The following is a 25,253-nucleotide window of genomic DNA, read 5'->3' as shown; positions in this document are numbered from 1 at the left end:
ACGCGGTTCCATGTATGAAGACACGAACTTCCGAGAGTATTGAATGGAAATATAAGTAGGTCTGGTTTAATTAGCACCGTTCACTCCATCACAACTCAACCTGCACATTTAAAAATACATGCATGGCTGAGTACAAAGGTACTCAGTGAACACATTGCTGAAAAATACAATAATACATTTAAAAGATTGTCAAACCATTATCACAGTAACACCCAGGGGTTTTATTAAAAGACCTGAGCTTACTAAAAATCATGTTTCGACTGCACAGTCTAAGTTCTTTCTGCTCTTTGCCATATCTGAACATCTTGTGCCGTAGAGATGGTGTTCTCCTACGGTCACCTTAACATTCATGTGCCGGGAAAGTGTCCACTTTCCACGGGCACCGGACCGGTCAACCTTACCGATGACACACAGTCCACGTGTACACTAGTCCGAGTAGGTGTTAGGGTTTTGTATACTAGAAATCACCTTTCGAGTGATTGGATACTGTAAAACTCTAATTGTTATTTTCCAATAAATGCAGCAGATTATTTTTTGTCTTAATGTTGTTATGTTTTACATTTAAAGGTTGTTTATTGCATATTTAAATGTATAAGCAAACGTAACAAAGTCTAAGTCTTTGTTTTAGTAGACCGGTTGTGGGCGTCATCCAATTTAAGGTAACACGGTCAGTTCTAAACAAAGAAAAATAAGAATTTCACAACCTTGATAGGCCTAGACTACCTATCGTGAAAGGTTGCAATGTCAGTCCGATTATTTCTAAGCCTTATTGAAATAAGATGACGTTGGTTTGGTATAGCACCGAATGGATCTAACAGCAAGACGAGTCTTTATGCTATCTACTGAAAGACGAGGTCTTGATAATTAATTTCTTAATCAATGTACGTTAGCATTGAGCATACGATATTGAGTATCTACTACTTTAACTTACCAAAGGTGCGGGTTTTTCGTCACCCAACGACCCAGGTATATTGGGTAGTGGCGATCATTATCTAGCGGTGCTAGGATTGTTATTACGTTGAATCGTGCGCGAGGGGAGTCTCGTTTGATAACATCCACAAGAGGAGCTCGAAACAAGGTTTTATTATTCGGAACCTAGCTAATTGGAGTTTAATTATTCCATGAATAATAAATAAGAGTTTCTTGCTAAGTTCACTCTTGGAGATTAAAATATGTTAATTAATTAAGTCCATAGCAGACAATAATTAATTAATGGACGTTTCTATCTTAAGCGCGGGAAATAAATTAAATGCAATTAAAGGAAACCCGGAATACTTGTAATTTCGGATTTGGAAGGCAGTGCAATATTACTTCTGTAGTGGCTGCTTGTAATATTCCAATATAAGTTTATATTAAATTGTGAGTTCAATTTAATTGGTAAAAAGCTAATTGGGAGAGGCATGTTCCAAATTCTTCCTTAGATCCCTGACTGGACCCAATATGTGACTTAATATAAATACGAGAATAAAGGAGACAGAAAATACACATTATTACTCTATCAAATTTTCGTCCCCCTCTAAGAAAGAGAGAGCTCAAAATTTTGCATCCTCCGTGAGCTGAGTTCTGTCTTCGTTATTCAAGTCCTAGTACGTTGGTGAGATTTACCCACACAAATATCAGCGTATAGTCCGGGACACCAGTCAGAAGATCCAAGGTCGAGTATTGAAGATCTTCACGTGGAGACGGAGCAAGCCATCATCGATTCATGATTGAATCAACGAGGTAAATTGGCTAATTCCGTAGTAAGCATGTTTTATGGATTTTATATGCTAAAGCATGTTTTAATTCTAGTTATTAGCATGATACATGTGATAATTACACGAATAGAATTTGTCTAAATAATATGCTAAATAGATCAAATTTATGTGATCATTAAATGTTGCACGCTTCCGCTGCCAACCCCTTCAATAGGGACTCTCCCCTTGCTGGGACCCGAATTTGATTTCTTACTTTATTTGGCATAGCACATTCGGTATAACCAAACAGATAGGCATCATTACATAAAATAACATCTTTTATGGCAAGACAACATCATTTGGATAAATAAATATTATCTCAAATATACTTCATATTTTTATCCATATTTGTATGTAGGATACAAAAGTTCACCTCGTACGCTTCTGACTCCGTATGACAATATTAACTCCCTTTGGAGTTAATTCCGTGTGATGGACCTTGTCCAATAAAAGATAATAGTCTATTGAACGCCGAGAAATAAATAAAAGTGGATGACATGCTCCTAGGATATGCATCATATTTTATTCTCTCTTTCATAACTCATTCACTTTAATTAAACCCGGAGATTTAATTATTGACATTAATTAATCTCTCGATTAATTTAGTAAATCCGAGGATCAAATCATGCAAACTCAATTATTTAAATTAATTTAAGAGAATTTAATCTCAAGCACTTAATTTAATCCTAATATTAAAATCAATTAATCTCAAATGAAGAATTAATTGATTTTAGTCCAAATAACTCTAAAAAATTTAACCCATCAAGCACTAAAAATGTTACCCATAAAAATAAAGTCTATGGCCAAACCAATTTTATACTTGAAATGGCCCAATGACAAAGGAGCTACAAATATTAGTCCAAGTACTTAAATAAGTCAAAATAGGCTCCACCCTCAGAAACTCTATACGTGAAATCCATTTCTCTCTATCTGCTCAACATCTCTCTCTAACTCTGTCTCTCTCCCTCTTCCTCTCTTTTTTTCTTTTTTTTCACCAAATAAGATATAGCCTCGGATTTCTTAACGATCGGGAGTCCAAACAATATCCGATCGTCCCGAAATTTTATCCGAAGGTAGAAGACTCGTAAAGTATCATTCGTACCGAAGGAGATCAAATTTTAACGGTTAGATTTTCCAGTATTAATTTCGGAAGTGGTTGTCGTTGTCTACAGTGTCAGTGTTGGTTTTGTACACGATCGGAGGTTCAAACATTGTCCGATCGTTCTGAAATTTTAAAGGAAGGTAAAAAACTCTCCTAACTTCACTTTGACCGAAGGAAATTACTTTTGAACAGTTAGATTTTCTGTTATAAATTTCTGAAGGCGCTTATCTTCCAAAGATAAAACATTTTAGTAGTTTTTCCTTTCCTATTTTTTTTTGTGATTCTAAGACTTTGCATATGTTGTATGTAAATTAGGCTCTACATAAAATAAATGAATTTGAAAGATTAATTTTTTGGGATCATGCTTGGTTGTGATTCTAAGTTTAATATAAATTCATGCTAACATGACGTGTTTTATAAAAAAAACTTGAAAAGATTTAACTTGTGGTTTGAGAATTATTATCTCAAAAGGATGATAAGAGATTTCTATGATGTGACTTGAAACTCTCCTTCTTAAAGAAAGAAGCTTGAAAACTTGGTATTGGAAGGTTGGAAAGTTTTCCATCTACTTGCTTGAAAATAAAAGTTTGGAGGTGAAATTTTTTTTTTTGGGTAGGCATTGATAGGAAGCTCATACCTTCTTTTATACATTAACTCCTTACACATGTTATGGCTACACATTTTTCTCGGTTAATATCCCAACATCATCATTCTTTTCTTTAATTTCATCACATTTTGCAGAGGTAGAATTAAGGGGAGTGTTTGTTGGCGGAGCTCCCAGGATAAGCATACACAAACCGAACCAGCCCGGCGGTTAACCGACAGTTTGAACCGGCCTGCGGTTTCGCGGTTCAAGCGGGCCGGTTCAGGTTCGTGAAAATCATGAACCGTGAACCGGCGGTTCAAGAGTCCCAACGGGCAGATTCCGGCTAGGGGCGTAGGGTTGCAGGTGAGGGTTGCAGAAAAACCGCCGGTTTGAACTGTCAGTTTCTGACGATTCCGGTGCTTTTTCAGGTGGCAGAGCGTAGGGTGCAGCGTATAGGCCTGAAAACCGGTCAGAAACAGGTGGTTTCCGTCAGAAACCGTGGACTGAACCGCCGGTTTTGGTCTGAACCGTCGGTTCAGGCGGTAAACCGACCGAATTTGAAATTTTAATTTTTTTTATTTCTTCCTATTTTACTCCTATAAATACCCCACTTCCCCCCTCATTTTTACTCACCCCATTCTTGTGTTAACAAGGATTTCATTCTCAATCTCACTTTCTCTATTCTCTCCTCATTCTCTTTAATTGCTCAAGTTGTTTACTAGTTACTACTTACTACTATATTTGTTGCTGTGTTCGTAATTTACTATTTATTCCATACTCCATATTCCATCCATACTACTTTCATTTATCACTATGTCTTCTTCTCGTGGTGGACCGGGACGTGGTGATCGGGGCAAAGGAATTGCCCAAGATCAAAGTAGTCGTCCCTCAAAATCAAGGCGACCTAGTCGTCGAGAAGTTATGGAAGAGGTTTCCCGAGTGGCGGCTGAACGCCTGCAAGTAAGTTCTAAAAAATAAAATTATTTTTACAATTCATAATTTCATAAGATTGAATTTTTTAATTTTTTTTGTGTTCCTAATTAAACTCCAACTTATATTATATTTATAGATAGAAGAAGATCATAGGATGACCATGCAACTCGCTGAAATGCATCAAGGTGGGGGCAAGGGCGATGGTTCCCAACAAAATGACGAGTACGACGTGTCTATATCGTCGGACTTGGACAACAATGATGATAGATCTCATTCTCGTATTCCGTGCATATTGTAACTATTGTGATAAAGTCTACAAATTTGCGAGTGGTGGGGGATATGGCACCCTCCGTCGTCATTTGGTGACAAAGCATCCGGTAGAATGTGGCACTACCTCTACCCAAACCCAACTAAACTTCCAACCCGGTGGCTCAGGTTCGTCAGGTACGCCTCTTTTAAATATGATCAAAAGTTTTTTTCTGACATTATGACTAGATGGGCTGCAATGAAGCATTTTCCTTTTAATGTTTATGATGACAAAAAATTTGAGGTTACTATGCAAAGTGGTTTAAACGTAGCTATCAAAAGAATAGGTCGAATGACCGTTCACCGATCTACCGTTAGACAATGTTTAGAGAAAAAGGTTGAATTATCACGTTATTTGTTAACTTGGGCCACAAAGTGAACATTTGCTCAGATGTATGGACTGATTGTTTTAACCGACATTCATACATGGGCATTACGGTTCACTTTGTGGACAATAGTTGGACTTTGAACAAGCGTTTAATTGGTTTTAGAGAATTTGAGACACCACACACTGCACCCGAAATAGCTTCTTTAATTATTCAAGTTTTGAATGAGTTTCAATTATGCAATAAGATATTTTCTATTGGTTTTGATAATGGAACTGCTAACACCGCAAGATGCGCTTGAATTATGGCAAAAGCATGTTAGTCCTATTAGAACTGCAGTTAGATTAATCCATCAAAAGCCAGCTATTGGCAAAGTTTGGGAGAAATATTGCCATCAAAAGAATGTAAGATATACAAATTTTACTATGGATGTGTCTCATAGATTTAAATTCGACATATGATTGTCTGAATTCTACTTTGACGCATAAAGATTCTTTATGAGATTTTTTTAGAACCTATCCCGTTCATGATTTATATCTTTCGTATAGTTGTTGGGATCATAGCGTGGCTTTATTTAAATTGTTCAAATATTTCAAAAATGCTACTGTTGAATTATCGGGTATTTATTATTGCACTGTTGTTCGTGTTTTAGAGCATTGCATGTATATATCATTTGGTTTTAAAACTGCAATGAAAATTGCTTCCTCTTCACCTGAATTGATGTGTGTTTGAAATTATATGATTGAAAAATGACTTAAGTATTTCAGTGAGATTCCAACGGTGTTTTTGATTGCAACGGTCTTGGATCCAAAATGGAAATTAGCCGGTACCTCCAGGATTTTTGATTTTTATTATAACAATTTGAGTTCTATTGATCTTGGTCCACTTCAAACGGTGCAATCAGATACCAGTGACGAATTTGGAGTAGACCTCTCAGAAACATTTCAAATAACCCTCCCAGATAGGTCAATTATCCAACAAACCTTCGAGTTTAACTTGCATGCTCTCTACACCGAATATGAAACCAAGTATAACAGTACCCACTAAGTCAGAAGACCCCCCTCCTCCATAACATAACTATGGCTTCGCATTTCAAGCCGATTATGATGACCCCGACGCGCAATCCCAATTAGCCGACCTATACAGCTACAACACCGGCTGAAGGTCCTCAGATATGGTAAGTGAATTAGATTTATTTTCCGATTCACTCTTTTCCTTTGGTGATGAAGGTCCTACTCCTCACGCCCAAATCGGCGTCCTCGATTGGTGGGGAACCCACGAGAAATATTTTCTCATACTTGCGTCAATGGCCTAGGAGATTTATTCCATTCCGACTTCCACTGTCGCCGTCGAGTCCGCTTTTAGTGTTGGCTCGCGTGTGTTGGATGAATCAAGAAGTAAGCTCTCCGCGAAAAATATGGAAGCCGTGATGTTACTTGATGATTGGGCCAAAGCCGACGTCAGAGAACAAGAAAATGATTGGAATGATCGTCAGGAGGGATCACAAGATGAATTCAACGGGGATGAATCGTAGGCCAACCGTCAACCGCTGCCGGCCAAGCCAAATAGGTAAGTAAGGTAAGAGAACTACGTGAGCTTTGATTCCCTAATGCAAACGAGCATTGGGGATACGAAGGCACCTCAACTTAAATTTTAAATTTAAGTTGAGCTCAAGTCCTTTTCCCTTTATTTCTTTTTTTTCCATTTGTTCCTACTTTAAAAATATGCAAATACAATTAAATAATTGCATTTGTATATACTCTAGTCGATGAAGTAGATTTCTCTATAAGGCTAAATCCGGGAATATTTTGAGAATTCTACTATAATTGTTGATTGTTAGACTAACTCAACATTTAAAGTTGAATTGCTAAAGGTGTCCTCAATTTAGTTATGTAGAAAGATCTCCTTCGCCGACAAAGAGTATTTATACTTATAAGTTTTTTTTATAAGAACTTATAAGTCTTTTTTGTAATTTGTAATTAGGTTCGTTGTTGATTATGAGTCTCGTTGTATTTAAATTTTTGTTTAAGTCTTCAAGACCTCAAGATTTTTGTGATTTGTAACTGTTGTAACATGTAATCTCAATAAAATTGCACCTTTCATCATATTTTTTTGAATTTTATTTACACACATTTCATACATAAAAAAATAAGAAAAATGAAAAAAAAAATTTGGGCGAACCGCCGAACCGGCGGTTCAGGCCGAAAATCGGCGATTTTGAACCACCCCATAAACCGGTGGGTTTTTTGAACCGAAACCAGAACCGGCGGGACCCTTGGCGGGCCGGTTCCAGTTAATGGGAATCATGAACCGGAACCGGCAGTTCCTGAACTGTGTGCATGCCTATCCCGGGATGGTGCATGATTTGGTAAGAAAAACAAAGTTGGTACTATTCCTCCCTTCCCCACTTCCTATTCGTTTGCCCATTAGGTAGATATATATATTTAACTAAACCGTGGTCATTTTCTCGTGTAGGAGGTTTTTCTGAAATGGAAGCGAGATTTACTAATTGCTGGAGATGTCGGACTTTCTTTTATTGTTGTATACATTCAAATAGTACTTGTTATTTTACGTGGTAAAAGTTATTTTTGTTACGGTAACACCCTCTCCTTTAAAAGCCATTTGAGGAAAAATGACAACTCTCCTTTAACCATAGGAGACAAATGACTCACCAAAGAGAGCAAGACAAATCCAAACAAATTAGAGCAAGACAAATCCAAACAAATGAGAGTTATTAGCCAAGTACCTAGTGCTACAAATCCAAACAAATGAGAGTTATTAGCTAAGTACCTAGTACTACAAATACCACCAAAACTCCATAACTAATGGTACTACAAAGAGATCAAATAAGAGGATATGCTATGTATGAAAACAAATGAGGATCAACCCCATTTAATTCCCCAAAGTACACCAAGTTTTGCCTATATAAACCCTTCACACACATCAAACTTCACTCCTACACACTTCAAATCAACAAAGTTTAGAGTTGAGAGTGAGAACGAGCAACAGGAGCTACGGTGGTTCCAAGGATCAGAAATCTCAGTCCCAACTACATCAGGTAAACACCACCATACCCTCCTTTGCATCATCTAGTACAACCACCATAATAGAACAAGAACTTAGGGAGTTTTCAATAAAAAACAAACATCGAAAATCAGTAGTGCCAACATTTATTTTACCATGCTCTCAACAACAAACGATTTTACCAACTCCCACTGCTGCCTAAACCAAGTAATAGAAAAAAAACAAAAAAGAACTTAGCTTAGATTAGGGCTGCCCGGAGATGACCGGCTAACGACGGGGTTCCGGAGGTCGGGCTGGAGCGAAGGCGCCGCTGGAGTAGCAGTGCGGGGCGGGGGCTGGTGTCGGCACTGTCGAGGGAAGATTGAGAGCGGGCAGGAGTCGCTGCCTCCCGGAGAACTCTGCAGGGAGAAAGAGCTGGTACAGATCGCCAGCAGCAGCGGAGGAGGAGGAGCGTATCGCTGGCCGCTGGCGATGGCTGTCCGTCTAAGAGCGACGCTAGGGAAGAAGGAAAAGGAGTCGAGACCCTCTCCCTGTCGGTGAATTCGCCGAAAGACGCATAAAAACTACAGCGTAACTCCGCTTAATTGAAGTTCGGCAGAAGGCGGTTCTCCCCTGCAGAAGACCCCTCCGGTTTCGCCAGCCGGACTGGGCGTGACTTCCCCGGAGAGGAGAGTGAATGACGGAGGGAGGAGGAGGACGCCGCTGGATCCCGACGACCCTATTGACAGTGATTTCGCCGGAGAAGAAGAGAGGATTAGAGCTCGTTGTTTGATTTGGGGATAAGAGCATAGATAGAGAGAAAGAGAAGGGGACGGTTGAGTACAGAGGTTGCCCCTCTTTGATGAGTTTAATTGGGCTTAGAAGTAAAGTGCATTAGATGTTGGGCCACTCTAATTAAATTTATATGTGGGCCAAGAGATTTATTGTTTGGGCCAAGTTAGTTAATAAAAGGATAAGGTGAGTGAAAATTTTCTCTCTCTAAAATTTCTCTCTCGCCAAGTACGGTGATTTGGTAACCATCCCATCATCCGCCGCCCAGCCACCCTACCGCCCCATGCCCCACCGCCGCACCGCCCAACCACCCTACCGCCTATTTGAACCCTCGGTGACCGCTCCACCGTCCTACCGTTGCTCCATCCTTTCCCATTACCTGACTTGTTTCATACACACTTTTATCCGGCTACCCCGCGAAGCCCTGCCGGCACCGGGTCGGTGTGCCAACTATGCCGCCCGTAAGTAAGGCCGGACTGCAGCAGCTCCATGAGGAAGCCGACAAGGAAAATGAGGGTGAAGAATGTCACATCAAAACTGACTGGAAGGAAGGGTACACCTGCCTCTCTTATCAAAGGGGATGGCCGGAAACGCTTCACCATCTCCCCGATTCCAGAGGACAAGCAACGCCGGAAAAACTTGATTTTTCAACAGACAGCAGCTTGCCGAATGAGGAGCCAAAGTGCAAAAGGGCTTTCCCTACCGGCAAAGGCCTCGAAGACATATGAGGTAAGGTGGCTGATGTGAGGGAAGTGACTGATGAGAGCACGAAGGAGGCCCCGCAGGTGTCGCTTCCTACTGCAACCTCTGTCTTCTCAAGGATTCCACCGGAAAAGGCGCTCCCATTGCCGATGGCAAAGAAGACCATTGGGATGGATAATGAGACAAAGAACTACCCTAGGGAGGGGGCTCTAGGCCCCTCTGACCCAAAGGATAGCCGCGCTGCTGCAGGGAGAGTCAACCTTCCCGAAATGGCTAATACCACAAACCCCCCCTCCGAAAGACAAATGGTCTTATTTCAAAAGGATGTATCACGTGATCCCACCCCAGACAGCCGAGAACCAGCCAAAAAGTGACTCCATCATCCACCTTGCCTCCCCCAATGCAGCTGAAACCCTTGACTGCCTCACAGCCCAACCCCTGAAGCACAACAACGTGAGGACGACGAACTCGGAAATCTTAGCATGGAGGGCGCCCAGTCAATTTAAGGGAGGGCTGAGACCAGGATTGGAGGCTGTACCACCCTCCCCCGAGGCAATGTGCTACGCGCCGCTGGATGAGTTCCCACCGCTTGAACGAGGCCACACCAAAAAGCTGTGCTACGCTTTTGAGAAGGGAGCTTCGAACACCACAAAAGCAGCAACTTGGATGGAAGCTGGTAAAATAGGGGAAGCTCGTCCCATTCCAGGGGCGTCGGGCACACCTAAGGTTATCGCATCCGAGGGCCCCGCCGAAACCTCCGATGGAGCCAACAAGAACTGCACTAAGCAGCAATCCTCCAACCCCTCGGGCACGGAGGCGCAGGCGGTGACCCCCAAACAAAAATCCATGGCAGAAATCATTCGCGACACACCAAATCCAAATGAGCCGCACGTCTTCCAGCCTGATAATATCCAGAGGATTGGCTTCGCAACTCTAAGTAATGGGGTACCATCCATCTATTTCTCTGGTGCGGAGATACAGAAGCTAGCTGCAAATATGGGCCACGCCATAGTGAGAAAATTCTCTCATTCCATCCCGGCGACACATCAAATTCAAAAGGCTTTGAACAACATCAAATTCAATGGAAGCTTCTCTTGGAAGTATATCAATGCAAAACAAGTCCTTATCCAGTTCGATGGCTTGACGGATTACGCAAGGTTCCTAGGTGGTCCAAAGGGCTCTCCGACGTGGTTCATTGAGCGACACCCGATGCGTGTTTTCAAATGGTCTCCTAATTTCGATGTCTTCTGTGAATCCCCGATAGCGGCAATTTGGTGCAACCTCGTTGCCCTACCAATCCACCTTTTTGACACAGCAGCTCTGTTCACAATCGGTAAGTTGCTGGGAAATCCAATTCAAATCGACCGAGCTACCGCCTCCAATCAAGGTTGTCTTTCGCCCAAATGTGCATCGAAATCGACATCACAAAGCCTCCCCCAGATGAAATCATTCTTGATATTGGCGGCAGAGAGACAGTTCAAAAAATTAAATGGGATAAAATTTCCACCTACTGTACGGAGTACAAACACGAAGGCCACTCGAGCGAGGTTTGTTATGCCAATGGGAGTGGGGAGCGTCCAGTGAAAAGGAACTACAACATGGCCTCATCAAGTGCAAGACCGCAAGAGCCTATGCGGAATAATGGAATGGCAAGCTCCACTAAACAACAAGTTGCTGATCAGGTCTCGCCACATTGCCCACGGGTCGAGCCTCCTCGAAAGCAAAACGAAGGCTGCCTTGATGACGTGGACATGAATCCCCTCCCAGACATCATGGGGGATCTCATGGAGCTGGGCAATTCGGAGGCCGGATTTCAAACTCGGAGGCGGAGGAAAAATGGGGCAAGGCACTCGGGGCACTCTCCAAGTAGCAGCCGAGAGCTGGGGAAAACATAGGGGTTGGTTCATCGAGGAGCATCTAGAAGCCGAAGTACGTCCAGACACGGTTCCTGGTCTCCGACACATGCTGGCTCGAAGGGGAAAGATTCCAACCCTTTGGTGGACGATCTCTCGGACACCTTTCACCGAGAAACTATCACCAGCAATAAGTACTACAAACTCATGGAAGATGGGACGTTCGATACCGAAACTTTTGAGGAAGACGAGGAGTTTGATATGGAAATCATCCCGGGTGACTGCCCTGAACCAGGGGCCGCTGGGTGTTCCGGTGTAGGAGGTAACCTCAATGACAGCAGGAACTAGCAGATTGAATACCAGAAGTGGAGTCCACTCCCCTCAGGTATGGGACCTTGTTGTTGATTATGTCGCGCAATCTTTTATTTTGGAACGCTAGAGGGATCGCTAATGCGTCTACCCGAAACGTGATCAAAAGACTAATCAAATTGCATCGTATTGCTTTCCTTGCGGTAATGGAACCCCTCACCCAACCAAACCCGGGGCTATACTCAAGCATCCTGGGGCTGTACTTCAAAGGGTCAAATGGCAATGGAAAGATTTGGATTTTTGCAGAACAAGGAGCCACGTTTGAGGTTTTGGATGATTCGGAGCAGGTGCTGCATGGTCAGCTGACCTTGTCCGGTGTGACACGCCCCCTCCATATTTCGGCCGTCTATGCTAAGTGCTCAAGGGCGGACAGGTATCCCCCGTGGGAAAAGCTTCGTGAACTGGCTGCTCTCTCAGAAGACACTCCGTGGGCAATTGGAGGGGACTTCAACACTATCCTTCATCCGCACGACAGGATTGGCAGTGAGTCCAACCGTGCTACGGAAATGATTGATTTCGCCGAGACACTCGAGGACTGTAGGCAGCTCGACCCGGATTTCGACGGTGCCAATTACACTTGTGCCAAAAATAGCCTCTTTGAAAGACTTGACAGAATTTTTCTGAATGAAGCATGGGCAAGTGTTTTCGACTCGACGAGGGTGACTAACCTTCCACGTGTTGCCTTTGACCATGGGCCGGTTCTTATGAGGTGTTTGCAGGCCCCACTCGTCATAAAGCCAGAGCCTTTCGCTTCCAAAATATGTGGATCCGCCACCCCAATTTCTGGATGTCATCTGTGACGACTGGAGTCAGGACATGGGTGCAGGAGGTCTACTTAACCTCCAGATGAAACTTGCGAGACTCAAGAAGACCCTCAAAACGTGGAACAAGGAGGTGTTTGGCAACGTCCAAGCAAACCTCAAAGCTACCGAGGAGCTGATCGTTGAGGCACAAACCAATTTTGAAGCTGACCATCACCGCAAAACAGGACAGCCATCAATAAGCACATTGCAACCTACATTCTCACCTTAAAGATGGAAGAGGATTTTTGGCGTCAAAAGGCCACCCTCCGATGGCTCTCGGATGAGGATAGGAACACCAGGTTCTACCAGAGTTGGGTAAAACAGAAAAGGGTCCGGCTGCACATCCACAAAATTCATGCTAATGGGAGAGACTGGGAAGACGAGGCTGATATCCAAAACTCAGCAGTGGCATTCTTTCAAGGTCTTCTCGCCCCTGATCCCATTCAACTCAGTGAACCGGATCTCAGCCTGATTCAAGAGATCCCTCCCTCTACAGACCTTGAAGCTCTCATCACTCCCCCCGCTCTTGAAGAAATCAAGAGAGCAGTTTTTGACATTTCCGGGGATAGTACCCCAGGTCCAGACGGGTACACGGCACCGTTCTTCCAATCTTGTTGGACAATTGTGGGACATGATGTTTCAGCTGCTGTTAGGCAGTTCTTTCTCGGCGCCTACCTGCCCCGAAGCATCACGGCCACATCGATCGTGCTCATCCCACAAAAGGAAGCTCCGGCAACATGGTTGGACTTCTGTCCTATTAGCCTGTGCAATGTCACAAATAAGATTATCACGAAGATCCTCACAGCTAGAATTACCCCCCTTCTCCCCCTCGTGGTCTCTCAAAACCAGAGCTGCCTTGTCAAAGGTCGACTCCTTAATGACAACGTCCTCCTTGCCCAAGAGATGTTCCATGAGCTTACCAGATGTTTCTTGGCCAAGGCATATGATCGGGTCCAATGGTCTTTCCTCCTCAAAATCCTCCGGCGAATGGGCTTCCCCGAGCTCTGGATCAGCCTTATCGAACACTGCATCACATGGTGTTGGTTTTCCATCCTCGTCAATGGGTCTCCCTCTGGATTCTTTAAAGCAACACGTGGTCTTAGGCAAGGAGACCCAATCTCCCCGGCTCCCTTTGTGATCGCGGCAGATTATCTTTCGAGATCATTGGATAAGTTAATTTTGGGTAAATGGAACATGACGTATAAATCCACGCAGCGCTGCATGGAAATCAGCCATCTCGCATATGCGGATGACATCCTTTTCTTCGCACAAGGATAGGAGGAACCCATGAGCCATCTGAGGAGCTGTCTCGCAGAGTATGAAGCAGTTTCCGGCCAACTGATCAACGCAGCAAAAAGCAACTTCTTTATTGCGGAGATTCATGAAGATTGGGCCTCCAACATCCAACGCTTCGGAGGGTATACAAATGGCTCTTTCCCGTTTCTCTATCTCGGGTCCCCATCTTCCGGGGAGCTAAACTTACAGACATGTTCCTTTTCCTCAGAGACAAGATTGCGAGAAGAATCAATGGATGGGCACATCGTCACCTCTCCTTTGGAGGTAGGCTCACCCTCATCAAAAGTACGTTAGAAGCAATTCCTCTACACATCTTTCAAGCCATTGAACCGATGAAAGGAGCGCTCAAACAACTAGACCAACTCCTCGCACGTTTCTTTTGGGGTTCCAACAATGACAGGAGAACAAAAACCCACTAGATTAGCTGGGAACAGATCTGCCGTCCCACGACGGAAGGAGGACTCGGGATTAGAAGGTTCAAAGAAGTCCTCAGGGCCTTTAATCTCAAATTGTGGTGGAGGTTCAGGGAGCACAACTGCTGTGGGCTGTGTACCTGCAGAACAAATACTTCCGAACATCCTCCCCTTTCACCCAGTCAGTCTCGAGTAGGTGCAACCCTACATGGCGTAGGCTCGCTCGGATCTGGGCCCAGGTCCAGCCGCACATTCGGTGGGTTATTGGAAGTGGTGACATCTACTTCTGGGATGATATTTGGTTGGGAAATGCCCCCTGAGGGACGTTAGCCTTGATGATAGAGGCTACCCTACGGCTCGGGTCTCAGACTTCTGGGATGAAAACGGTTGGTGCACGCCAAAACTACAACTCCTCCACTACCAAGCCGGTCTCCCACAACAGATTGTTGATGAAATCGTGCGGACCCCAATTCTGATCGGGGAGCAGGACATCCCGAGGTGGAATCTGTCGCGGACGGGGAACTTCACCCTAGCCTCAGCTTGGGAAACAATCCGCACGCACCGACCGCTCATCCTGACACTGGATGATCTCTGGAAGGCTGGGATTCTCGCTTCCATTGCCATCTTCGTTTGGAGACTTCTCTCAAGCAGAGTCCCAGTTGACACAAAGTTGCAATGGAGACATATCGAACTCGCCTCCAAGTGCCATTGCTGTCAGGTCCGACCAGGGATTGAATCATTGCAACACTTGTTTGTTCAAGGATTAGGGGCTTCAAAAGTCTGGGAAGAGTTTGATGTTTGGTTTGCCGGCAATCGAAACCACCTCCATATTAATGACACCATTCCAGATCGGCTCGAGGCATGGTCCAAGAGAATCTTCCAATCAACACCGTCACACCTCAGCCAAGTAACCTCGTACCTTATCCTCTGGTTCATCTGGACAGAGCGAAACAAGAGCAGACATGATGGTATTCGATTAAAACCTATTAATGTGGTCTGGCAGGTTAAATTGCTCATCCGAAATCTCATGACCGGTGGGAAGATTGGGCCAAAATAATGGAAGGGCATGAGCACGACATTTGATATGCCGCATCGGGCGGAGAGAAGACGTCCACTTCCAATGGTTATCCCGATCAAGTGGAACCCCCAGACCCCCCTTGGGTTAAGCTCAATGCTAAGGGTAACCTGCGTGATGCTACTGGAAATGCGAGAGGAGGGGGGATCATCTGTAATCACCGTGGCGCGCTACTGAAAGCCTTCGCCACACCCCTTCGCGTTGAGTCGGTCCTTGAAGCAGAGCTAAGCGCAGTCCTTCGCAGGCTTCTGTTGGCCAAGGAATTTGGAACTGCAATCTGGATTGAATTGGATGCGACACAAGTCATCTCACTCATCAACACAAGAAACTCGAGACCAGCTCACGCGCCACCTCATGGCACAAATCACTCTCCTCCAACGGTCTTGTGTCCTCAAGGCCACCTTCGTTCACCGTGAAGGTAACATGGCTGCTGGATCTCTAGTCAACATGGCTCTGGCTTTATCTCCAATGTTAATCTTTGATGGCCTCTCGGCCCCAAGACATCTCAAAGCAATCGTCCGGATGGAGCAAATGGGAATTTCAAAAATTAGAGTTGAGAATGAGGAATAGCTTAAACGTGTATTTTTCCTTTTGAGGGTGAGTAGCAGGGTGTCCAGCCCTTGTTCGGCGGTTGGACAACTGAATACTCTCATATGATTCAAAATCATGCCACTTTTTGGGCATTTCTGATGTAATGTTGATCTTTTATGATATATAGGGTCGAGGGACCAACGAACCCTCCACCGTCATGGTGATTTCGAAAAAAAAAGGATAGGGTGAGTGGGCTGCCTAAATAAGATGTTGTGGCTGGAGTATTTAATTGATGGGGTTGTTCCAACTAATTAATTAGGCCAATTCTCGTGTAGAAGGACTACACAAATCAAGAAGACTAGCTAAGTACCTAGTACTACAAATCCAAACAAATGAGAGTTATTAGCTAAGTACCTAGTACTACAAATACCACCAAAACTCCTTAACTAATGGTACTACAAAGAGATCAAATAAGAGGATATGCTATGTGTGAAAACAAATGAGGATCAACCCCATTTAATTCCCCAAAGTACACCAAGTTTTGCCTATATAAATCCCTTCACACACATCAAACTTCACTCTTACACACTTCAAATCAACAAAGTTTAGAGTTGAGAGTGAGAAAGAGCAAGAGGAGCTACGGTGGTTCCAAGGATCAGAAATCTCAGTCCCAACTACATCAGGTAAACACCACCATACCCTCCGTTGCATCATGTAGTACAACCACCATAATAGAACAAGAACTTAGGGAGTTTTCAAGAAAAAACAAACATCGAAAATCAGTAGTGCCAACATTTAGTTTATGATGCTCTCCACATCAAACGATTTTACCAACTCCCACTGCTGCCTAAACCAAGTAATAGAAAAAAAAAACAAAAAAAGAACTTAGCTTAGATTGGGGCTGCCCGGAGATGACCGGCTAACGACAGGGTTCCGGAGGTCGGGCTGGAGCGAAGGCGCCGCTGGAGCAGCAGCGCGGGGCGGGGGCTGGTGTCGGCACCGTCGAGGGAAGATCTAGAGCGGGCAGGAGTCGCTGCCTCCCGGAGAACTCGGCAGGGAGAGAGAGAGCTGGTACAGATCGCCGGCAGCAGCGGAAGAGGAGGAGCGTATCGCTGGCCACCGGCGACGGCTGTCCGCCTAAGAGCGACGCCGGGGAAGAAGGAAAAGGAGTCGAGGCCCTCTCCCTGTTGGTGGATTCGCCGGAAGACGCAAAAAAACTACAGTGTAACTCCGCCGAATTGAAGTTCGGCAGAAGGCGGTTCTCCCCTGCAGAAGACCCCGCCGGTTTCGCCAGCCGGACCGGGCGTTACTTCCCCGGAGAGGGGAGTGAATGACGGAGGGAGGATGAGGAGGCCGCTGGAACCCGGCGACCCAATTGACGGTGATTTCGCCGGAGAAGAAGAGAGTAATACAGTTCGTTGTTTGATTTTGGGATAAGAGCCTAGATAGAGAGAAAGAGAAGGGGACGGTTGAGTGAGAAATTTCGGAATATGGGTTTAAATTCGCTGACCTTTCGAGATAAGAGATTCAATTCGCTTACCTTTCGAAATATGGGTCCGAGACATGCAAATTTTTCGGAATAAGGGTTTTACACCTTTTTATATTTATTCTCTTCATTTTTCTTATTATTTCCCTTCCAATAATTATAGATTTACTAAACTATCCTTTAACCCATCCTCAAAAATTTCAGTTTACCTCCCTCCAAACGATTTGCGCTCCAATCTTAAAAGTCAATTTTCTCGCTCCAATCTTAAAAGTCAATCTTCTCTCTCAAATTCTCACGTCCGCTGATACAAAAATAAGGAATGAATGATTCTTAAAATGTCCATAACAATATATATAAAAGTTAAGAATTGCTGAAAAAAATGAACTAATTTCATCCTATTAATTCTATTAATCATGCGCTTCAAATTTGATATTAAACCTCTGAATTTCTCCTACTTCTCATTGGAAAATTTCAAATCATTCTTCCTAATTGGTTTTGCTGCCTCTGTTTTATTATAATTACACAAACAGATCAATTACAAGAACTAATAAAATTACACGAACAGATCAAATACATCAAAATTAGAAAACGAAAAAAAGACTTCTAATACAAAACCGCATAATTTGATAAACTTGTTTATGAGATAATCAGGAAACTGAAAGTTAGTAAGGAAGAAGAGAACTCGACAGTGAGATACGAGAAGAGAAATCGACAGACATGAGATAAAAAGAAGTTAATTAAGCAAAAATATGAAAGAAAAAAAATATACCAGATGAGATTTGGGGGGGAGAAATCGGCAGATTTTGAGGCGGAGGCGAGGCGGAGTGAACGTGAGAATTTGACAGAGAAGATTGACTTTTAGAGCGCAAATCGTTTGTAGAGAGGTAAAATGAAATTTTTGAAAGATGGGTTAAATGATAGTTTAGTAAATCTATAACTATGAGAAAGGAAATAATAAGAAAAATGAAGAGAATAAATATAAAAAGGTGTAAAATCCTTATTCCGAAAAATTCGCATGTCTCGGACCCATATTTCGAAAGGTAAGCGAATTAAATCCCTTATCTCGAAAGGTCAGCGAATTTAAACCCATATTCCAAAATTTCTCACGGTTGAGTACAGAGGCTGCCCCTCTTTGATGAGTTTAATTGGGCTAAGAAGTAAAGTACATTAGATGTTGGGCCACTCTAATTAAATTCATACGTGGGCCAAGAGATTTATTGTTTGGGCCAAGTTAGTTAATAAAAGGATAAGGTGAGTGGGTTGCCTAAATAAGATGTTGGGGCTGGAGTATTTAATTGATGGGGTTGTTCCAATTAATTAATTAGGCCAATTCTCGTGTAGAAGGACTACCCAAATCAAGAAGACTAGGTTCTAATTATGGACCGAGGGGTTTCTAAGGAGTTAAAGTTGGACTACGTAATTTAATTAGTTGGGCTTGAGATGAATTAATTAAGATGGCCTACGAATTAATAGTTTGGGGCGAGAATTTCCTGTTGGACTGAGATTTATTTTATGATTGGATCGGAATTTAATTAATGGACTAAGCTTGGGTCTACTAAATTAATTTGGTTGAGTCGATTAGATTACTTGGACTAGAATTAATTATGGAGACGAGCTTGGAACTCGAAAGTTGATTAATTAATTCCCGAATAAATTACTGAGTTCCCGAAGATGGAAAATATTGAGTTGGAGCTCAATTAATTAATTTTTCCGAATAATTTGTTAAGTTCCGAGGAAAGAAAATATTGAAGTTGGAGATGCGAAAGTCGACCGGCGTCGCCCCACAACACCATGGGCAGCCTTAAGAAAATTCAAAGAAAAGATTTAAAAAGGGATTTTCCAAGAATCTATATTTTATTTAATAAGTGCCCAAGTGATTATTTGTTTGAGATAATAAAATTTTTCTGGATTTAGCTGAAGTGAATAAATAAATCCTATCACTTAGTGAAGCCCGAGAAAGGACTAGAGATCCTATGAGACAAGAATAAATATATAGGTGTTATGCCATAGGGTGCATGCATTCTTTATAAGGAGAAATAGTTCAAGTACTAATTAGTGTACTATACTATTTATGTTTAAAGGGAATTTTTCCCGAGGGCAAAACGAGGCCAACACGAGTAATTAAATTGAGGAATAAGCATATCAGGTGGGCATTCTTTTCAAAACGTGATTTTAGTATGAAAATGTGAATCTTTTATAAACATATTTGTCATGCCATGTTTTGCTTTTACGATTACCTGTCTGCTTGGCAATGCCAATCATGTTAAATCGAATTCGGGTCTCAGTAGGGTCGCAAACCCTACTCGGACTAGTGTACACATATGGGGACTGTGTGCTAGCTTTCGAGTTGGCCGGTCCAGTGACCGATTGCGCAATCAATTTTATGAAATGAAAGGAATTTAGTGACTCAGACCTTTTTTAAATAAAAACCACGTGTTCACTCAATTGTAGCTGACAAATTAAATGGAACTTATTTTTGGCACTATGCTCATTGAGTATATCAAGTACTCAGCCCTGCATGTTTCTTTTCTAACGTGCAGGTTGAACGTGTACGAGGAGGCGAAGGTGTTGGGAAATGACCATTAATAAGTAGTTAGGTAGCCCAAAGTAGTATGTCTTCATACGTACTATTTTGTCTTTGACTCTTCCGCTGCAACAAGATTATGTACTAGGAATTATGAACCATGTCATTATACTCTGCTTTTATTTTGACTATGTACCATTTTCACTTTCAGAATTAATGTTTTGAGTTTGACTTATTGCTTATGTTGATCCTTTCTATTTGAGACTATTTTAGTCACATTATTGTTGCGCTCGCTATTACTAGGGAGTTATGGTCGTGACAGTTACTGTATTATTATTGCACTGTCGTTCTGACTTGTCCCATCATTTGTAGGAAGTTGGGGTTTCCTGGAGATAGAATATTAGCTTTGCGAAGAAGCTTTAGCTCGTTTTTGTAACATCGTAAATTAAATACAATTAGTACATTTCTCATTTGAAGAGAAATGACTATATTTTGTAAATGAACATTTCATATCTATCTGATTTATAAATGCACATGGACAATTATTTTATCACTTCATGTATCTTCATGCACATCAAAGTTCTTGATCAAAATTCGTTTCACATTGACGCTTAACTATCAATTAAAACCATCAGGGATTTTAATATAACGAAACATAGGAGTTTAAAATACTACTTGCTTTCATACATTCATTTACTCTATAAACGTTTAATGACATTAATTTGAGTAGGGTATTACGACTTTCCATTGAAATGGAGTAGAATACATCATTATTTCGGACTCTCTAGGGATTAAACACACATCACTTGGCAGAAAATCAAGCGGCTATCTATATAGTAATAAAAATTAAAAAATTAAAATCAAATCATTATTTCAATGAACAATATTTTAATAATCAGCATTACAATAAGAGAAATAGAGTAGTAATTTTAAAATCTTACTAATCCACTTTGACTGAAGTTCTTGTTTACATGAATGCAGATATTTTCGGCTGCACACTAAAGGTAAAACTTGATGAAGCTTCTCCTTCAAATGTTGACATTTTATACTACAAAAGAAGCAAACACTGTTATACAAATAATTAATAGTCTACAAAGTAATACAATATGTATTTCAAGTTTGAATACACCAAACATTTAAGGTTATTTTCGTACAAAAGTTATATAAGATCACTCTGAAATACCAAATTTTTATAAACAATACAAAATCTTCCTCCACAAACAAAACCATACGAAATAATATCTCTGTTTTGCCTTACTTTGAGTAGTAACTGAAATAAATCTTGAGAAGTACTATTGACTCTTACAGAGAAAGAAAGAGGAGAAATTCAATTGGTCAGATTATACCGATATCATTAAAAGAAGACATAATTATGAATAATTATAAATTAAAAAATAAAATTCAAAAGATATTTTGACTCTAAAACTAAAACGGAATACAAATGTAAAAATGAGAAATAATGAACAACCAAATTTTATAGTACAACCAAAAAGTGATATTAGAAACAATTTGATGTATCAATTATACATTATTAAAATAATAAATCAGGGGGGAAGTCCCTTAAAATTCCTCCCAAAACAACTGAGCTTTTAAGTATAGTATAAATAGATGGATTAATTATATATTATTAAAATAATAAATCGTTGGGAAGTCCCTTAAAATTCCCCCCAAAACAACCGAGCTTTTAAGTATAGTATAAATAGATAGATTAATTATATATTATTAAAATAATAAATCGTTGGGAAGTCCCTTAAAATTTCCCCCAAAACAACCGAGGAATTATGAACCCTGTCATTATACTCTGATTTTATTTTGACTATGTACGAAATTAATGTTTTGAGTTTGACTTATCCCTTATGTTGAGCCTTTCTATTTGAGACTATTTTAGTCACGTTATAGCTGCGCTCGCTATCACTAGGGAGTTGTGGTCGTGATAGTTACAGTATTATTATTGCACTGTCGTTCTGACTTGTCCCATCATTTGTAGGAAGTTGGGGTTTCCTGGAGATAGAATACGAGCTTTGCGAAGAAGCTTTAGCTCGTTTTTGTAACACCGTAAATTAAATACAATTAGTACATTTCTCATTTGAAGAGAAATGACTATATTTTGTAAATGAACATTTAATATCCATCTGATTTATAAATGCACATGGACAATTATTTTATCACTTCATGTATCTTCTTCTTGCACATCAAAGTTCTTGATCAAAATCGTTTCACATTGGCACTTAACTATCAATTAAAATCCATCAAGAATTTTAATACAACGAAACATAGGAGTTTAAAAAACTACTTGCTTTCATACATTCATTTACTCTATAAACGTTTATTGACGTTAATTTGAGTGGGGTATTACAACTTTCCATTGAAATGTAGAATACATCATTATTTTGGACTCTCTAGGGATTAAACACACCTCACTTGGCAGAAAATCAAACGGCAGTATCTATATAGTAATAAAAATTAAAAAATTAAAATCGAATCATTATTTCAATGAACAATATTTTAATAATCAGCATTACAATAAGAGAAATGGAGTAGTAATTTTAAGATCTTACTAATCCACTTTGACTGAAGTTCTTGTTTACATGAATGCAGATATCTTCGACTGCACACTAAAGGTAAAACTTGATGAAGCTTCTCCTTCAAATCTTGACATTTTATACTACAAAAGAAGCAAACACTGTTATACAAATAATTAATAGTCTACAATGTAATACAATATGTATTTCAAGTTTGAATACACCAAACATTTAAGGTTATTTTCGTACAAAAGTTATATAAGTAATCCCTTTGAAATACCAATTTTTATAAAAGTTACAAAATCTTCCTCCACAAACAAGACCATACGAAATAATACCTCTGTTTTGCCTTACTTTGAGTAGTAACTGAAATAAATCTTGAGAAGCACTATTGACTCTTACAGAGAGAAAGAGGAGAAATTCAATTGGTCAGATTATACCGATATCATTAAAAGAAGACACAATTACGAATAATTTTAAATTAAAAAATAAACGTAACACCCCAACTTTTTATACCCATTTTATTTCTTTTAGTTGGGACCAATTTTGAGAAGCCCAAAAAAAATCAATTATTTATTTCAAATTTGTAGTCAACTACTTGGTCAAATATATTTCTCCAAACCCCATCACCAAACGATTTCCCCATATCTCCACTCCCTAAAATCTCTCCAACCACCAAATCCATCAATATCTATCAGTTTTGCCTATATATATATATCCAATCAATTCCACGATCTTTCTAAACATAAATTCAATACCAAGAAAAATCGGGAACTAAAATTTAGAGAAAGAACCGTGTTGGAGAAGAGAGTTTTTCTACCGACTAAGAAGGTAACCACCAATCAATTCCTAGCATTAAATTCCTTGCATACATTTAGGATAATTTTAAATCACCTTAGCCCTCTGTCTCAACTGAAAAATATAATCCCTGATAATCAAAGCAACATCGATTAAGAGAATTAGAATTAGAATTAGAATTAGAATTAGAATTTGAATGTTTTAGGGAAGGAGACTTACCTACCGGAGAGAAAGAAAGAAGGGTAGAGATGGAGGAGGGACAGCTGCCGTTCGGCCGGAGATAGCAGCGACACCTGGAGCTTCTGTGGGCGACGAATCGGAGTCAGCAGCGGCGTCGACTCCGGTGCAGCGGCGATTTGGAGCAAGCGACGAAGTTCTAATCTTTTTTTCTCATTCTTTCGGTGTTGCGATTCTGGGAGAGAGAGGGAGAGCCGACGGGGTTTATTTGTGGATGGGTACTGAGTTTCAAGTAGAGTTTTAAACTTCTGTTCAATGTTTGGGAAAGAACTCAGTAGAGAGAGAGAATAGCCGATAGTTTTTAGGAAGGAGAGTGTGTTGTTGGTTTCTTTTAAAATAAGAATTTTAAATTGTGTTTGTGAATGCTTGAAAGGGAGTACACGTAAGGACTATGTCCTAAGCAGTTTATTTCAAGTACGAGTTATGTGATTAAATTTCAAATATATTGTGTCATGCTGTATTTTGTTTTTGAGGATGTGCCTATCTGATCGCCCTAGTGGGGAGTGAGTCCCTACTAAAAGTTATGAGTTTAATCGAATTCTGGTTTGTCTAGGGAGTGAGTCCCTATTCAAGCTAGTGTACACAGAGGGGATCGTGCGCTATCTTTCGAGTTGGCCGGTCCAGTGATCGAGAATGTGGCCACGTTCTCGTTTCACATATAAGGTTCAGATATGGTACGAGGAGAGAGAAAAATGGGCTGCAACCATACTTTTGAGCGAGAAAATGTTTTGGTGACTTGGTCTTTTATAAAACCCCGAGTTCACTTTTAAATGCTGACACAATATTTTATGAAAATTATTTTGGCATGTGTTCACTGGGTACATCAAGTACTCAGCCCTGCATTTCTTTTTAAATTTGCAGGTTGAGCGTGACAGGTGCGGCGGATGTTGAGCAAGACCGTTGAAGAAATTTAAGTGTTTAAAATGTGTCATGTCTTCACACGTGGCATATTCCTTCTCTCAAATGCTTCCGCTGAGTAGTTGTCATTCTTTTGAGTTCTTGTATCGCTGAGATAATATTCATTTTTGAGTTGTTGATTATTGAGATACTCTGATTTTATTCGAGCTATTTTCATTTGTTTCGAGATATGATCGATTTGTATTGTTTTCCCCTTTCTTCCCCGCTTCTTTAACCCTCCCCTAGTCGCGATCAACCGTGTTTTCTATCCTTAGAAAATGCGGGCGTGACAATAAAAGTCAAAAGATATTTTGACTCTAAAACTAAACGGAATACAAATGTAAAAATGAGAAATAATGAACAACCAAATTTTGTAGTACAACCAAAAAGTGATATTAGAAACAATTTAATGTATTAATTATACATTATTAAAATAATAAATCAGGGGGAAAGTCGCTTAAAATTCCTCCCAAAACAACCGAGCTTTTAAGTATAGTATAAATAGATAGATTAATTATACATTATTAAAATAATAAATCGGGGGAAAGTCCCTTAAAATTTCCCCCCAAAACAACTGAGCTTGTACGTATAGTACAGATAGATAGATAGATAGATAGATATATGTTGTTAGCAGAAAAATTAACAGACTTAATTAGCCTTCGGCCTAAATTTCAATTTTTTTATATTTGAATTGCCTTCTCTATTACTTTTCAAATTTGAATTAGAAAAATGCACTAATTACATTTTATGGTTCCAAAAATGTAAAAAATTTATACATAAATCAATAATATATGACCACAATCTTGTGCACGTCTCACGTAGTAAGAATGTGCCCATAAGCTTTAATTTAATGAATAAATAAACCAATTTTTTCTCAAAATAAGCCACTTTTTGGTTGTATAAAATTTTACCACATAAACTTACTGAAAATTTTAACCGTACATTTTCAGAGAGATGATAAAA

At 40.7% G+C, this 25,253-nt stretch overlaps 3 long non-coding RNA genes across 4 annotated transcripts; 2 read left to right on the top strand and 1 right to left on the bottom strand.

Moving 5' to 3' along the window:
- The first annotated feature begins 2,661 nt into the window (after window positions 1–2,661).
- LOC121774784 lies at window positions 2,662–3,880 on the top strand. 2 transcript variants are annotated; one of them, XR_006045018.1, is made up of 4 exons: window positions 2,662–2,809; window positions 2,909–2,978; window positions 3,580–3,787; window positions 3,853–3,880. It is a non-coding gene; the product is annotated as an uncharacterized LOC121774784 (long non-coding RNA). The 2 variants fall into 2 exon arrangements; XR_006045017.1 differs by having other exon boundaries at window positions 2,662–2,978.
- Window positions 3,881–16,421: 12,541 nt separating this feature from the next.
- Window positions 16,422–20,078, top strand: LOC121774789. Its single transcript, XR_006045023.1, has 3 exons — window positions 16,422–16,509; window positions 19,394–19,458; window positions 19,853–20,078. It is a non-coding gene; the product is annotated as an uncharacterized LOC121774789 (long non-coding RNA).
- A 2,334-nt stretch (window positions 20,079–22,412) lies between these two features.
- Window positions 22,413–23,190, bottom strand: LOC121774791. Its single transcript, XR_006045024.1, has 3 exons — window positions 23,179–23,190; window positions 22,697–22,746; window positions 22,413–22,501 (listed from the first exon to the last, which is right to left on the bottom strand). It is a non-coding gene; the product is annotated as an uncharacterized LOC121774791 (long non-coding RNA).
- Window positions 23,191–25,253: the final 2,063 nt, after the last annotated feature.

Source organism: Salvia splendens, chromosome 17, assembly GCF_004379255.2.
Source record: "Salvia splendens isolate huo1 chromosome 17, SspV2, whole genome shotgun sequence".
NCBI classification, from domain to species: Eukaryota; Viridiplantae; Streptophyta; class Magnoliopsida; order Lamiales; family Lamiaceae; genus Salvia; species Salvia splendens.
This window is presented reverse-complemented; position numbering and strand designations above follow the sequence as displayed.